A 10,167-nucleotide genomic window follows, 5' to 3' on the forward strand; every position below is an offset into this window, starting at 1 on the left:
GACTAAGTCTTGGTCATATTAAATTAAATTTGTGTTCTATTTTAGGAAATCTACTTTAATTTTCTGGGCATTGTTTGCTTGTAGCAATAAACTGTATGCATGTTGTGATTAATTATAAAAAGAAACTGTGGATATCATAAAAGATTAACAAAACTCTCTATAGTTCATTCCTGTAGCTGTTATCTCGATTTTATTAACACACATGAAGTAAAATGATACGTTCAACGTCCGTTGGATGATACATTTGTAACCGTTCTTGGACGAATAAAACAAAACACCAAGACGATTGTAGGGTTCTATATTATATATTCTGAGCGTTACGTCGCATTAATCGTTTCACCCTAAAACAATACATAAAACATATAAGCACACCACTATAACAACACAAACATTATAGACATCACAAACATGTATAACATACATTTACTTATAGGTCAATTATATCGCTTTACATTTAATCGCAATACACGATAAATCTGAATTTTATGTTAAATAATATTTCCAACTCTTAGAAACATCACTCTAATATATAGATTATATGAAAACTATTTACAATAATGAATTTCAACAGATAGTTACCAATTTATGGAACTAGGTGCACGACACTGCATATACGTAGTATCAATCAGCGGATCAGGCTCATTATATGACTTGACCTATTTATAATTTATACAATATATATAAGATCTTGTCTACTATACAATTAAATATATAAGACATATACTGCTCACCGATATTTACATTATACTGTATTCAAAACATTCACTCTACACACTCATACTTATATATTAACTTTACTTATTTATTTTAATCTAGTTTAGAATTGTATTTAATTAAAGAATTATGTTTTAAAAGAATAACTTACAGGTCTGAGTCTGTATGCTTTGTCTCAGTCTGAAACACACCTGTCTGGCTAGAAGTCTTGGTTGCAATTAAAGAATTACAGAACCAGAATACAAAAGAATATCTCCCGCCAAACTCTATCAGTAGTGACCAATACTGACCAATCACAAACCGTAAATATAAAAATACCTATCTTCAAATGGAATAATCCAAACCACTGAAATAAATAACCTAAACGGACTATACCATTATTTATAATAGGGGTGTTTAAGTTTACACACACTTGTTAGTATTAGTGCAGCGCAAAGAGTGAAAGATGGAAAAAAATGAATGAATACCGGTAACTAATACTAAAAATAAAACTAAGTCAGACTATCACACATTCAAAATTTGTTTTTAAACCAGTGATGAAACACTCATGTGCCCTATTTGTCGAGTTAAATCAAACCAAAATGACAGTGTTTTATTGCTTAAAATGATACATTTTTAATTGGAATAAGAAGTATTTGATAAATAAACATACGACAAAATAATATTCAGATCAATCTTTTTTTTCAGATCGTACAATCAAAGATGCAGCACAGTGAATGACAAGGGAATTAAATACGTTTCATTGCTACATGTACTATTGTCATGAACAATTTAACATTTTTTTTTTGTGAAACAAACAACCATTTATGCAACAATCATGATAACTGTAAAATAAAACACAAAGAAAGAGAGTTGTGCCCTTCATCTGGCAAACTCGGTTAAAGAACAAAAATCTTTCAAAATGTTTACCGGAAACCTACACCATAACTGTCACAGATGATAACCGATTGAGTACATGTACCAAACTTGGATAGGACAAAGAAAAAGAAAGCAAACACACTTACGATCAAATTACACTGAACAAGACGATGAAAAGCAGTATAAAAGCAAAAAACCTTTATCAGAATTGCTGAACAAAATGGAAATAAATGCAGACAAAGAAGATGACAATAACAGTGATAACGATGATGACTCTACCAGTGATTTAAAGTACTTGGTTACTATCCTTCAAGATGATATTGAGGAACTAAAAGAACATGATCAATTGGAAATATGTAAGAAGTGGTGCACACTCGTGAACAGCAATAGCTTTCCATTAGGTAACTGCAGAACTGTAGCTCTCCGGGAAAAAATATTGACAGACCGGAGAGCTACAGGGCCACCCATTGAAAAAATTATATATTTATTGCGCAGAAAAACGTGCGCTAGTTTTCGACTAATTTACCTTATTTATACGCAAATTCTGTGAAAACAATTAGTACCATTAAATTCTTCATGCAATTTACTACTGATATCGTCTCTTCACTTGCCTCGGATAGTCTTTTAAACACCATCACCAGTCCCATAAATTCATTTGGTGCACTTTGTTTACATGTAAAAATGGCGACTCTCGATCTCGATGTAAATTCAACATACTTGATTTTCTGAGGTCGGTAGCGTGTTTCGGAGAAAGTCTGAGGCAAATAAAGAGGCGATATCAGTAGTAAATTGTAGGAAGAACTTTGCTTCTAAAAAACTGACTAAAACATAACGAGAAAAGTCCTTATCTTGCTAATGGGAATAACTTTAAACAAACATTTGTAAAAGAAAAATAGATATGAAAAGTGGTATACAACTGTTCTATGGAATCATTATAATTCGTGGTGCCTTAATTTTCCTGGTAATCCTGGGTAGCCCTCACCAATGATTTACGTTCTCAACGAAATTGAATATAGTTATTTTTCTTAATGAAACTGAAAACCGACGCATCCACGAAATCACATCCCCGCAAATTAGTTTAAAAAAAACATAATCCGCAAAAATTGCCCCCACGAAATTAAATGATTCCATAATATTTAATCATCCGAGAACAATGATTTACTGGTTTTAGATAGAGGATTTAGGGATTCTCTGGATATTATCGAGTCTGCGTGTTAAAGGTGCATAGTCACGATGATTTTGGTCAAAAATTATTTTTCCGATTTTAATGTTAACAATGCTAAAGTAAGGCAATTTTAATGTGCGACAAAAATGTGAGTGTCATTCGTTGAATTATAAGCGAGTTACACAGCTCACAGTTCTTTACTATGTAAATAATGCTTTCGTTTACATTTGAATGTTGAAGTGAAAAATCATCCAATTTTAGACATTAAATGAATGTGTTAAACGTATGAACTGCTTATGTATGCTTAAGATGATTAAGAAGATAGACAAATCATCTTGAAAGAGAGTTTTTACAGGTATATTGAACTTACGTAAACAAAAACAGGGCACGAGCCTTGTTTACATGACAAATAACTGTGAGCACTGTATCTTGCGTATAACTTAACGACTGAGTCTCAAATTTCATTTGATCATTAGAAATGCATTCTTAAAGCATTATTAATAATAAAAATAGAATTTGACCAAAATCGTGACCATGCCACTTTAAAATCTCTGACTCTTTTATATAGGAAGCAATATAAAACCAACAACATTCGTTTCGTTTTGTCCCGAAAATCGAAAATTTGAAAGGGACTTATTGACACATAGAAAGGGCAGAAAAAAGTGGACAGAGAAATGGTTCACACTACTTTGTAAGTGAGATTTACAATATTTATTGTTCGTGTCAGCTGTTATTTTTAGTGTTCATATATTGCATTACATTGTTAAAACATCACCTCAACCATATCCTGCTCCCTCTCTCTCCCAATAAGGAGAAGATTATAAAGAGAATCTGCAATACATGGGGGTTTCACACCTCTATTTGGAAATAAACTACAATGAGACGGGTCTCCAAGTGAGACAGGCAATGTTAAGTAAATTAAGAATCTTCAATTTTTTTTACAATTTTAAATCATCTTTCTTCTATCTTACTTTTTATATGCTAAAATGTGTTTAAAAATTTATTTATTTATTATCTTATATATGTTAATTGTTTTAAGCATTAAAAGAACTATCGATGATTGAATTTTCAAAGTATTAATCAGAACCCATTTCATTACATCTGGATAAAATTATATCATAAGTCACGAATTCAGGAAATTTTTTTATGCAAAAACTAAAGTCTTCCGTGTATTGAAATAGATAATTGTCTACCCTTTTTATATTTGAATACTTCATAAGCTGTCATTTATTATAACGTCTCATACAGTGTACGTCTTTTAAGACAGGATGGCAATATTTTATATTATATGCCATGAACAATTTTATTTATTTTATTTATTATTGACAAGTGGCATTTAATTAAACAATAACATGTTCTTACATGTACTTACTTCACTTATATATGTTCTTACTTTTCTTAATTATTGAGCAACAACTTGTTATGAATCCTCTGATGTTTCAGTTCGTCAAAACTTAGTATTGTACATCAGTTACGTAACTAAGAGGAGTCTTTAGGTAGATTAGATGCTAAAACGTCCTTAATGGGTTAGGGAATCGGGCTTCTTTATTATCATAATAGATAAATCTTTTGATGTTTCAGTTCGCTAAATCTTAAGATTTACATTAGGAACTAAGAGGAATCTTTGGATGCTTAAACTTCCTTCATGGGATTAGGCAGTTAGCTTCAGCAAATTTAAAAAAGCATTAGGAAAGAGGTTTTACCAAGGGATTAAAGACTTCAAACCTTGTACGCCTAACTACTAATGGGGCAAGTGTTATGACAGGTTGTGAGGCTGATGATGTAGCAGTTGAATGATCTCTCCCCCACTGCAAATCATCTTGTGGAGTTTCAAAAAATTCTCAACTCTCTTCACAAGTATTTCTTATAACTCTGCTAAGAACATTGCCAGACGTGAGTCTATTCAATCTGTTCTAAAATCTAGTTCTTTCAAGATGAAGGAGGATTTTCACATTAGGTGGTTGAGTTTTGAAGGTGCTGTGGATGCTGTTATATATGAAGACATATACTCACTTCTATCTATTTTCTTAGAGGAGGTCTGCTAAAGGCCCCAAACCCCCAAAACCTCTTTCTTGCTACAAGTTTCTCTAATGTGCCCATTTCTTGTCTGGTGTTCTTGAACAGCTATGTTTTCTTTGTAAACAGTATAAGGGATCTTACTGGGACTTCTCTGCCAACCCTCTCCTGTATTCCACAGTTTCAGTTCTAGAGAGTTTAAGGGATTCTAAAGATAACATTGTCTTGTCTTCTTTCCTTCAGCAATCTCCTTCTTCTCCATATGTAGACTCATCTGGACTCTGCACTTTCGACTTCAAAGCAGAGGGCTTAGGCTGCCTCAGAAGTTTGTTTCATGTGTGATTGATAACTTAAGGATATGTGTGTTAGTGAAGAGGTTGGTAAGGCAATCTCAGCTTTGTGTTGTATCTTTGACATTTCCTCTACAACACCTTTTCGGGAGAAGTTGACTACACTTACCGATTTCCTTCAAAAGTCGTTGGGTTTCATGAGTATGTTAGACATGCAGGTAGTAATGCAGGTTTTACTTCAGTTAAGGATATAGCTCAGTTCAGTAGTAGGCATAGTTTTGTATATCCAGTGGTAGCATTCTTGGGTAGGAGACTGTTGGTACTTACAGTACCCACTGTTGATAGTGAGAAAGGCTTCTTCAGACAGAACCTGATCAAGACAGACGCGTAACTCTTAAAAGACAGAGTCCCTCTACAACATCATGATGATCTCAAAAGAAGAACCCACATATGAAGACAGGGAGGATATTGTGAAATTGTGAACGATGAAATGTCATGAAAATATATGCACTATATATTCTAGCAATTTATACACCTTACATGACCAGCCATACCTTAGGTTCTATTCTTAGTCTTTTTGTGAGACTGTCCCCTGCCACCTAAATTTTCGAGTCCTTTCATCCTAACTGAAACACTTTAAAATCAGAAATCTCATGTAATTCGGAGTAAAACTTTTCGAATTTGGCTTTATTTCATTTAAAAAATAAATAAAAGTTGTGATTGTTGAAAGATCACCCTCATTCCCCGACAAGTCTATCTATCTATCTATCTATCTATCTATCTATCTATCTATCTATCTATCTATCTATCTATCTATCTATCTACCGGCCATGTTATTCTGGTGACTGTCAAGGCCTTTAGGCCTCTTGGTGTAAGTTGGGCAATTTTTATATAATGTATGATAAAAAAACTCAACATTAATTATGATTATTTATTGTGCTTTCTGAATAATTATCTTTTTGTAAGTAAACGTCATTTCATTACACAGAAAATGCCACGTAAAAGCAAAAAATCCACTGATCGAAAGAAGAAGGAACAAAAGACTAGAATGAAAAAGAGACGAAGCCATGAGAAAGCTAATAGTAACTTCTAGAAACTGTCCAGTAGAGAGCAACGCCTCTAAAAACTGTCCTGAAGAAAACGATATCTCTATAAACTGTCCTGTAGAGAGCAACACCTTTATAAACTGTCCAAAAAAGCAACATCTCTATAAACTGTCCAGAAGAGAGCAACACCTCTATAAACTGTCCTTAAGAGAGCAACACCTCTATAAACTGTTCTAAAGAGAGCAACAACACTAAAAACTGTCTAGAAGAGAGCAACACCTCTTCACAATGTCCTAATATTATTGAAAAACAAAAGTATAGAAACAACAAAAACATGCAAATTGAATCGGAAAGATCAATTGGCAAAATTGTGTATAATTCAAACATATACCAATCATCTGCAAGGTCGACAGAAACGAAATGAGGAATCTAGGTGTTCAGGGTACTATTCACCAAAGAGATATAAGATTTTGATTAAAAAGTGGCAAACAATGCGTTACAAACAGTTTGTCAGCTATAGTACATAGCAAATTATAAAATGTTGATGAGTGGGATCAAACATTCCTATCAAAGGGAATGAAATTTACACTTTAATTCATGGATCCAATGACTTGTTGTTAATGTCCGATTTACCAGAAATTAAAGAATTATCTGGAAAATATTGAACTAAGAAAAAAAGATTCAATCAAAGCGACTATAAATTCTGATGAAATCGTTGATTACACTGCTTTTGGCAATTATTTACCTCTTGATCTAGCAGTACACGAATATCTGATTGGCGCAGATTGTTGTTATCCCCTCGCGCAACTTGTTGCGAGGGGGGATAAAGCATCGCAGCTGTGCATGTGTGTGTATGTATGTGTGTGTGTGTGTCCATCGTGAGCTCTTTAGCACAATTTAAAGAAAACCCTCCCATGAATATTCATCAAACTTTGTACACTTCTTTGGCATGGTCAAAGGACAAACCCTATTGATTTCCAAGCCAAATAATTCAACATTTTTTTAAATTGTCATAAAAAACGAAGTTAAAACAGGAATTTTATGTACGACTTGACAATAGACATTTTCGGAAATTTTATGTACGACTTGAATTAAATCGCTTCTGTATGCAGATCAAATCAACAACTTGGCATTTTTTGGGATTTAAATCTAGTAAGGGTAAGAAACGGAAATGTTTGTAGCGTTGGAGGGTTAGAAGACTGACCATAGTTAAAAGTTGAAGCGGGCAAGAGATTAAAGTCATCCGATTTACATCGAAACAAGCAGTCGACGTTTGGAGAAATGTTCCCGTATTACTGATATCGCAAACGCGAAAATTGTTTCATATTAATTATAGCTGCATATCTACTACTATGGGTCGACATACGACAAGCAACTAGAATTGTCTATCAGAGCAGACTACAGCAGCTGTACAGATCGCTAGATCTTCAGTTACGTTTCATAATGTATACGGGTCGTTTATCGTTTATGTATGCTTATATACAAATGAATGTCACTAAATCAGTAAATGAAACTAAATTATTAAACTTTAATGAATATGTGCTGAGTTTCTGCTAGGAATAAGAAAACTGCATCCACGTAAATGTACCCCCCCCCCAATATACATCACAAAGCTTGGAGATTGGAATAAAATAGATCTTATGAATTCATAGTGGTTTTAAGAAATACTTGTGTCATTTATTTTGATTTGAAAAATTTACATGTATGTTCCTAAATAATTCATTTCCCTTTACAACAAGTCGTGTCACAAGGGGATGCTCCGCTTAGCGGTGCCCTTGTTGATAAAATATTCATGGTTATGAAGCGTGATCATGGCTTAAATAATACATTTGACTCTCATTCACGAAATGGTTTTTGATTGATTGATCCGAAAGGCAAAATTTTATTAATGCAGTAACGAGACATTGCTCATCTGTATAAATATTGTTGCAATATGGTGCATAGTGTTGTTCCAGAAAGTAAATGTTCGAAATCGCGGGCGTAAACGTGCATGAGTGTTCTGAACATCAACCACGATGTCGCATATCAACAAGAAATGATCAAAATAATGGAAAATGATGAGAATAGTCCTTTTGAAAGCTCCTCAGTTGACATGAAAATGTTTAGCCCTCAAAAATTGTTCAAATACGTTTCGAAAAGACAATCTGCTGTCATTTCAAATATTGGTCATCCAAAAATTACAAAGCAAATCGCAAGCGATGGCAGTTGTCTATTTAGAACAATATTTATTCAATTTCAAATAGATAAGAGTATTATCAGAAAGTAAGACATGCAGTAAGACAGGCATGGTACCCGGCGATTCCGTTTTCGAATAACCTTGAGCTGGAAGATGTTCCAAAAGAACTTGGTCGTCTTAATTCATTAGAACAGCATCTAGTGGCACTGAACATACCATTTATAAAAATACTCGGTTTGCCAAAGAGAGGACAAAATGAAGTGCATGATCCTGTTGTTTGTGTGCCATCCGATTTAAAAAATGTAACAGCTACTCTTCCAAGACCAGAAGACGAAAGTATTTTAATGAAAGTCAAATCAAAGAGAAAGTTGATATATAATGGGTACGAAGAATATCAATTTGTCAATTCTAAATATCTGGAGGAAGTTTTATCGTTTCTTTAAAAACTTATAAATGGAACAGTCATGTTGAATAAATAAAGATTGGTTTAATCCTATTCCTGATGAAAATCAATCTAATACTGAAACAAAAACACCGATGATTCTGAAACCGATGAAATGGAAACGAATGAAAATTTATTACAGGAGAACACTGATATGCGCAATGTTAAATTCACAGGGTGATTAATTCATGGATCCAATATTTATTTTAATATATTGACATTTAATGTACTGATTCATACATGTATATCATTTTCATCATCATCTATAAACATAGTGAATTACAGATCACTGGAATTCACTACGTTTGCACACACTTTTGATTCATATTCATGGTGTTTAACGTTCATTGGTTCCGTTTGGATTGTGAAAGATCAAAAGTGTTTGGATCATGTGAGGGTTGTATAATTGGTTTATGTTTTAGAAATAGTAATGAATGAGTGTTTTAACAAGTTTAACATATAAGTGCGCATGCTTGGCACCAAATCTTAAAACTAATACACTTCACCCCCAGACAGCCGGGAGAAACGAAGAGTCTATCTCCTTTTCTATATATCATCTATTTTATAATAGTGAAATAAAATATGTCATTTCGGTAAGTTCGTTTACCGCAGTTACTAAAGTTATCTGTTGAAATAATTAACTATTTAAAACATGAATTAATCTTATTTAAACATCTTAAAATATATTTTATGTGTGAATCTTAGCTGTGTGTGTATTTTACTATATTTTTGCAATAATAATTGTTACAGATTACCATGAATTCTATACATTGAAAACTATATAATTTCCAAGAACCCAACATCAGAGTTGTTCATTCATTTGACAACAGCGATTTAACATCTAAATTGTGGCTGTGACATTAACAATACAGAAAATGACAATCGAGTCGGATTCATTTCTAAACGAAAATTTGCAAGGCGTTCACCTAGATACATGCCTGCAACCTGCTGATATCGGACTAAATGTGTTAGATTTATGCTTTGATCAAGTTTTTGAAATTTCACCCGCGGAGAACAATACTCCAGTTAACGTATTACAAGGGAATAGAAGCCAAAACATTCCTAGCCCATTTTCCAACAGGCAAACATACCATGTCAGAAGAGCGAAATAAAAAATTAACAATGGGCAGATAGTTTAACCTAAAACTATTGAGTGTAGAAAATAGATTTGCTCAAGACACGTTTTACATATTTTTTTAGTCAGTATTTAATAGAATTGAATAAAGTCATTTTAAATGGGCAAATTTCTTAAAGAAAAGGACCAGATCAGACATGGCAAAAATGTGAATGCAGTAATGCTTTGTGACAAAAACGTTTAAAAAATTGTTTAAAAAAGATGAAGCATTTTAATTGTTTAAAATCTGTCAGAGGGAAACCACCTTATTGCCAAGCTGTACAAAAAGATGTCGTTGCATTGATACGTCAGTTGGGAATTCCTATAAAAATTTGTTCCTTTTTAT

At 33.1% G+C, this 10,167-nt stretch overlaps 1 long non-coding RNA gene across 1 annotated transcript; it reads right to left on the reverse strand.

Moving 5' to 3' along the window:
• Positions 1-286: 286 nt before the first annotated feature.
• LOC136270204 (uncharacterized) lies at positions 287-1,175 on the reverse strand. Its single transcript, XR_010707942.1, has 2 exons — positions 866-1,175; positions 287-656 (listed from the first exon to the last, which is right to left on the reverse strand). It is a non-coding gene; the product is annotated as an uncharacterized lncRNA (long non-coding RNA).
• Positions 1,176-10,167: the final 8,992 nt, after the last annotated feature.

This window comes from Magallana gigas, chromosome 7 (assembly GCF_963853765.1).
Source record: "Magallana gigas chromosome 7, xbMagGiga1.1, whole genome shotgun sequence".
NCBI classification, from domain to species: Eukaryota; Metazoa; Mollusca; class Bivalvia; order Ostreida; family Ostreidae; genus Magallana; species Magallana gigas.